Source organism: Mycteria americana, chromosome 5, assembly GCF_035582795.1.
Source record: "Mycteria americana isolate JAX WOST 10 ecotype Jacksonville Zoo and Gardens chromosome 5, USCA_MyAme_1.0, whole genome shotgun sequence".
NCBI classification, from domain to species: domain Eukaryota; kingdom Metazoa; phylum Chordata; class Aves; order Ciconiiformes; family Ciconiidae; genus Mycteria; species Mycteria americana.
In genome coordinates this window covers 22,649,284-22,656,519 of record NC_134369.1, presented here as the reverse complement: position 1 = coordinate 22,656,519, position 7,236 = coordinate 22,649,284, and positions in this window count along the sequence as shown.

Sequence of the window (7,236 nt, the reverse complement as noted above, 5' to 3'; positions counted from 1 at the left end):
GCTGGCAGCTTTCCTGTGGGCGCAATCGCTGGACGTTTCGAATTTGGCAACCGGGCTCTGCGAGAGAGAAATACACAGTGTTGCCCCTTTACCAACGAAAGCTTTTGCAGAAAGCGAATGTCTATATAGCAGCGAATGTAGTTCCAAGAGGCAGTGAAAACCAGCTACAGCTTTCCTTGCTGGCAGCTTTCCTGTGGGCGCAATCGCTGGACGTTTCGAATTTGGCAACCGGGCTCTGCGAGAGAGAAATACACAGTGTTGCCCCTGTACCAACGAAAGCTTTTGCAGAAAGCGAATGTCTGTCTAGCAGCGAATGTAGTTCCAAGGGGCAGTGAAAACCAGCTACAGCTTTCCTTGCTGGCAGCTTTCCTGTGGGCGCAATCGCTGGACGTTTCGAATTTGGCAACCAGGCTCTGCGAGAGAGAAATACACAGTGTTGCCCCTGTACCAACGAAAGCTTTTGCAGAAAGCGAATGTCTGTCTATCAGCGAATGTAGTTCCAAGGGGCAGTGAAAACCAGCTACAGCTTTCTGTGCTGGAAGCTTTCCTGTGGGCGCAATCGCTGGACGTTTCGAATTTGGCAACCGGGCTCTGCGAGAGAGAAATACACAGTGTTGCTTCTTTACGAAGGCAAGGTTTTGCAGAAAGCGAATGTCTGTCTAGCAGCGAATGTAGTTCCAAGAGACAGTGAAAACCAGCTAGAGATTTCCGTGCTGTCAGCTTTCCTGTGGGCACAATCGCTGGACGTTTCGAATTTGGCAACCGGGCTCTGCGAGAGAGAAATACACAGTGTTGCCCGTGTACCAACGAAAGCTTTTGCAGAAAGCAAATGTCTGGCTATCAGCGAATGCAGTTCCAAGGGGCAGTGAAAACCAGCTACAGCTTTCCTTGCTGGCAGCTTTCCTGTAGGCGCAATCGCTGGACGTTTCGAGTTTGGCAGCCGGGCTCTGCGAGAGAGAAATACACAGTGTTACCCCTTTACGCAGGCAAGGTTTTGCAGAAAGCGAATGTCTGTCTAGCAGCGAATGCAGTTCCAAGGGGCAGTGAAAACCAGCTACAGCTTTCCTTGCTGGCAGCTTTCCTGTGGGCGCAATCGCTGGACGTTTCGAATTTGGCAGCCGGTCTGTGCGAGAGAGAAATACACAGTGTTGCCCCTTCAGTAAGGCAAGGTTTTGCAGAAAGCGAATGTCTGTCTATCAGCGAATGTAGTTCCAAGGGGCAGAGAAAACCAGCTACAGCTTTCCGTGCTGGCAGCTTTCCTGTGGGCGCAATCGCTGGACGTTTCGAATTTGGCAACCGGGCTCTGCGAGAGAGAAATACACAGTGTTGCCCCTGTAGCAACATAAGCTTTTGTAGAAAGCGAATGTCTGTCTATCAGCGAATGTAGTTCCAAGGGGCAGTGAAAACCAGCTACAGCTTTCCGTGCTGGCAGCTTTCCTGTGGGCGCAATCGCTGGACGTTTCGAATTTGGCAACCGGGCTCTGCGAGAGAGAAATACACAGTGTTGCCCCTGTAGCAACATAAGCTTTTGTAGAAAACGAATGTCTGTCTATCAGCGAATGTAGTTCCAAGAGACAATGAAAACCAGCTACAGCTTTCCTTGCTGGCAGCTTTCCTGTGGGCGCAATCGCTGGACGTTTCGAATTTGGCAACCGGGCTCTGCGAGAGAGAAATACACGGTGTTGCCCCTTTACGTACGAAAGCTTTTGCAGAAAGCGAATGTCTGTCTATCAGCGAATGCAGTTCCAAGGGGCAGTGAAAACCAGCTACAGCATTCCTTGCTGGTAGCTTTCCTGTGGGCGCAATCGCTGGACGTTTCGAATTTGGCAACCGGGCTCTGCGAGAGAGAAATACACAGTGTTGCCTCTTTACCAACGAAAGCTTTTGCAGAAAGCGAATGTCTGTCTATCAGCGAATGCAGTTCCAAGGGGCAGTGAAAACCAGCTACAGCTTTCCTTGCTGGCAGCTTTCCTGTGGTCGCAATCGCTGGACGTTTCGAATTTGGCAACCGGGCTCTGCGAGAGAGAAATACAGAGTGTTGCCCCTTTACTAAGGCAAGCTTTTGTAGAAAGCGAATGTCTGTCTATCAGCGAATGTAGTTCCAAGAGACAGTGAAAACCAGCTAGAGATTTCCTTGCTGGCAGCTTTCCTGTGGGCGCAATCGCTGGACGTTTCGAATTTGGCAACCGGGCTCTGCGAGAGAGAAATACACAGTGTTGCCCTTGTACCAACGAAAGCTTTTGCAGAAAGCGAATGTCTGTCTATCAGCGAATGTAGTTCCAAGGGGCAGTTAAAACCAGCTACAGCTTTCTGTGCTGGAAGCTTTCCTGTGGGCGCAATCGCTGGACGTTTCGAATTTGGCAACCGGGCTCTGCGAGAGAGAAATACAGAGTGTTGCCCCTTTACGCAGGCAAGGTTTTGCAGAAAGCGAATGTCTGTCTAGCAGCGAATGCAGTTCCAAGGGGCAGTGAAAACCAGCTACAGCTTTCCTTGCTGGCAGCTTTCCTGTGGGCGCAATCGCTGGACGTTTCTAATTTGGCAGCCGGGCTCTGCGAGAGAGAAATACACAGTGTTGCCCCTTCAATAAGGCAAGGTTTTGCAGAAAGCGAATGTCTGTCTAGCAGCGAATGTAGTTCCAAGGGGCAGTGAAAACCAGATACAGCTTTCTGTGCTGGCAGCTTTCCTGTGGGCGCAATCGCTGGACGTTTCGAATTTGGCAACCGGGCTCTGCGAGAGAGAAATACACAGTGTTGCCCCTGTAGCAACATAAGCTTTTGTAGAAAACGAATGTCTGTCTATCAGCGAATGCAGTTCCAAGGGGCAGTGAAAACCAGCTAAAGCTTTCCTTGCTGGCAGCTTTCCTGTGGGCGCAATCGCTGGACGTTTCAAATTTGGCAACCGGGCTCTGTGAGAGAGAAATACAGAGTGTTGCCCCTTTACGAAGGCAAGGTTTTGCACAAAGAGAATGTCTGTCTAGCAGCGAATGTAGTTCCAAGGGGCAGTGAAAACCAGCTACAGCTTTCCGTGCTGGCAGCTTTCCTGTGGCCGCAATCGCTGGACCATTCGAATTTGGCAACCGGGCTCTGCGAGAGAGAAATACACAGTGTTGCCCCTTTCCCTACGAAAGCTTTTGCAGAAAGTGAATGTCTGTCTACCAGCGAATGCAGTTCCAAGGGGCAGTGAAAACCAGCTACAGCATTCCTTGCTGGCAGCTTTCCTGTAGGCGCAATCGCTGGACGTTTCGAATTTGGCAACCGGGCTCTGCGAGAGAGAAATACAGAGTGTTGCCCCTTTACGCAGGCAAGGTTTTGCAGAAAGCGAATGTCTGTCTAGCAGCGAATGCAGTTCCAAGGGGCAGTGAAAACCAGCTACAGCTTTCCTTGCTGGCAGCTTTCCTGTGGGCGCAATCGCTGGACGTTTCGAATTTGGCAACCGGGCTCTGCGAGAGAGAAATACACAGTGTTGCCCCTTCAGTAAGGCAAGGTTTTGCAGAAAGCGAATGTCTGTCTAGCAGCGAATGCAGTTCCAAGGGGCAGTGAAAACCAGCTACAGCATTCCTTGCTGGCAGCTTTCCTGTGGGCGCAATCGCTGGACGTTTCGAATTTGGCAACCGGGCTCTGCGAGAGAGAAATACACAGTGTTGCCCCTGTAGCAACATAAGCTTTTGTAGAAAACGAATGTCTGTCTATCAGCGAATGTAGTTCCAAGAGACAATGAAAACCAGCTACAGCTTTCCTTGCTGGCAGCTTTCCTGTGGGCGCAATCGCTGGACGTTTCGAATTTGGCAACCGGGCTCTGCGAGAGAGAATTACACGGTGTTGCCCCTTTACCTACGAAAGCTTTTGTAGAAAGCGAATGTCTGTCTATCAGAGAATGCAGTTCCAAGGGGCAGTGAAAACCAGCTACAGCATTCCTTGCTGGTAGCTTTCCTGTGGGCGCAATCGCTGGACGTTTCGTATTTGGCAACCGGGCTCTGCGAGAGAGAAATACACAGTGTTGCCTCTTTACCAACGAAAGCTTTTGCAGAAAGCGAATGTCTGTCTATCAGCGAATGCAGTTCCAAGGGGCAGTGAAAACCAGCTACAGCTTTCCTTGCTGGCAGCTTTCCTGTGGTCGCAATCGCTGGACGTTTCGAATTTGGCAACCGGGCTGTGCGAGAGAGAAATACAGAGTGTTGCCCCTTTACAAAGTCAAGGTTTTGCAGAAAGCGAATGTCTGTCTATCAGCGAATGTAGTTCCAAGGGGCAGTGAAAACCAGCTACAGCTTTCCTTGCTGGCAGCTTTCCTGTGGGCGCAATCGCTGGACGTTTCGAATTTGGCAACCGGGCTCTGCGAGAGAGAAATACACAGTGTTGCCCCTTTACCAACGAAAGCTTTTGCAGAAAGCGAATGTCTATATAGCAGCGAATGTAGTTCCAAGAGGCAGTGAAAACCAGCTACAGCTTTCCTTGCTGGCAGCTTTCCTGTGGGCGCAATCGCTGGACGTTTCGAATTTGGCAACCGGGCTCTGCGTAGAGAAATACACAGTGTTGCCCCTGTACCAACGAAAGCTTTTGCAGAAAGCGAATGTCTGTCTATCAGCGACTGTAGTTCCAAGAGACAGTGAAAACCAGCTACAGCTTTCCTTGCTGGCAGCTTTCCTGTGGGCGCAATCGCTGGACGTTTCGTATTTGGCAACCGGGCTCTGCGAGAGAGAAATACACAGTGTTGCCTCTTTACCAACGAAAGCTTTTGCAGAAAGCGAATGTCTGTCTATCAGCGAATGCAGTTCCAAGGGGCAGTGAAAACCAGCTACAGCTTTCCGTGCTGGCAGCTTTCCTGTGGGCGCAATCGCTGGACGTTTCGAATTTGGCAACCGGGCTCTGCGAGAGAGATATACACAGTGTTGCCCCTTTACCAACGAAAGCTGTTGTAGAAAGTGAATGTCTATCTAGCAGCGAATGTAGTTCCAAGGGGCAGTGAAAACCAGCTACAGCTTTCCTTGCTGGCAGCTTTCCTGTGGGCGCAATCGCTGGACGTTTCGAATTTGGCAACCGGGCTCTGCGAGAGAGAAATACACAGTTTTGCCCCTTTACGAAGGCAAGGTTTTGCAGAAAGCGAATGTCTGTCTTGCAGCGAATGTAGTTCCAAGGGGCAGTGAAAACCAGCTACAGCTTTCCTTGCTGGCAGCTTTCCTGTGGGCGCAATCGCTGGACGTGTCGGTTTTGACAACCGGGCTCTGCGAGAGAGAAATACACAGTGTTGCCCCTGTACCAACGAAAGCTTTTGCAGAAAGCGAATGTCTGTCTATCAGCGAATGTAGTTCCAAGGGGCAGTGAAAACCAGCTACAGCTTTCCTTGCTGGCAGCTTTCCTGTGGGCACAATCGCAGGACATTTCGAATTTGGCAACCGGGCTCTGCGAGAGAGAAATACACAGTGTTGCCGCTTTACTAAGCAAGGTTTTGCAGAAAGCGAATGTCTGTCTAGCAGCGAATGTAGTTCCAAGAGACAATGAAAACCAGCTACAGCTTTCCTTGCTGGCAGCTTTCCTGTGGGCGCAATCGCTGGACGTTTCGAATTTGGCAACCGGGCTCTGCGAGAGAGAAATACACAGTGTTGCCCCTTTACGAAGGCAAGGTTTTGCAGAAAGCGAATGTCTGTCTAGCAGCGAATGTAGTTCCAAGAGACTGTGAAAACCAGCTACAGCTTTCCTTGCTGGCAGCTTTCCTGTGGGCGCAATCGCTGCACCTTTCGAATTTGGCAACCGGGCTCTGCGAGAGAGAAATACACAGTGTTGCCTCTTTACCAACGAAAGCTTTTGCAGAAAGCGAATGTCTGTCTATCAGCGAATGTAGTTCCAAGAGACAATGAAAACCAGCTACAGCTTTCCTTGCTGGCAGCTTTCCTGTGGGCGCAATAGATGGACCTTTCGAATTTGGCAACCGGGCTCTGCGAGAGAGAAATACACAGTGTTGCCCCTTTACCTACGAAAGCTTTTGCAGAAAGCGAATGTCTGTCTATCAGCGAATGCAGTTCCAAGGGGCAGTGAAAACCAGCTACAGCTTTCCGTGCTGGTAGCTTTCCTGTGGGCGCAATCGCTGGACGTTTCGTATTTGGCAACCGGGCTCTGCGAGAGAGAAATACACAGTGTTGCCTCTTTACCAACGAAAGCTTTTGCAGAAAGCGAATGTCTGTCTATCACCGAATGCAGTTCCAAGGGGCAGTGAAAACCAGCTACAGCTTTCTGTGCTGGCAGCTTTCCTGTGGGCGCAATCGCTGGACGTTTCGAATTTGGCAACCGGGCCATGCGAGAGAGATATACACAGTGTTCGCTCTTTACCAACGAAAGCTGTTGTAGAAAGTGAATGTCTATCTAGCAGCGAATGTAGTTCCAAGGGGCAGTGAAAACCAGCTACAGCTTTCCTTGCTGGCAGCTTTCCTGTGGGCGCAATCGCTGGACGTTTCGAATTTGGCAACCGGGCTCTACGAGAGAGAAATACACAGTGTTGCCCCTGTACCAACGAAAGCTTTTGCAGAAAGCGAATGTCTGTCTATCAGCGAATGTAGTTCCAAGGGGCAGTGAAAACCAGCTACAGCTTTCCGTGCTGGCAGCTCTCCTGTGGGCGCAATCGCTGGACGTTTCGAATTTGGCAACCGGGCTCTACGAGAGAGAAATACACAGTGTTGCCCCTTTACTAAGGCAAGCTTTTGTAGAAAGAGAATGTCTGTCTATCAGCGAATGTAGTTCCAAGAGACAGTGAAAACCAGCTACAGCTTTCCTTGCTGGCAGCTTTCCTGTGGGCGCAATCGCTGGACGTTTCGATTTTGGCAACCGGGCTCTGCGAGAGAGAAATACAGAGTGTTGCCCTTCTACCAACGAAAGCTTTTGCAGAAAGCGAATGTCTGTCTATCAGCGAATGTAGTTCCAAGGGGCAGTGAAAACCAGCTACAGATTTCTGTGCTGGAAGCTTTCCTGTGGGCGCAATCGCTGGACGTTTCGAATTTGGCAACCGGGCTCTGCGAGAGAGAAATACACAGTGTTGCCCCTTTACGAAGGCAAGGTTTTGCAGAAAGCGAATGTCTGTCTAGCAGCGAATGTAGTTCCAAGAGACAGTGAAAACCAGCTACAGCTTTCCTTGCTGGCAGCTTTCCTGTGGGCACAATCGCAGGACATTTCGAATTTGGCAACCGGGCTCTGCGAGAGAGAAATACACAGTGTTGCCGCTTTACTAAGCAAGGTTTTGCAGAAATCGAAT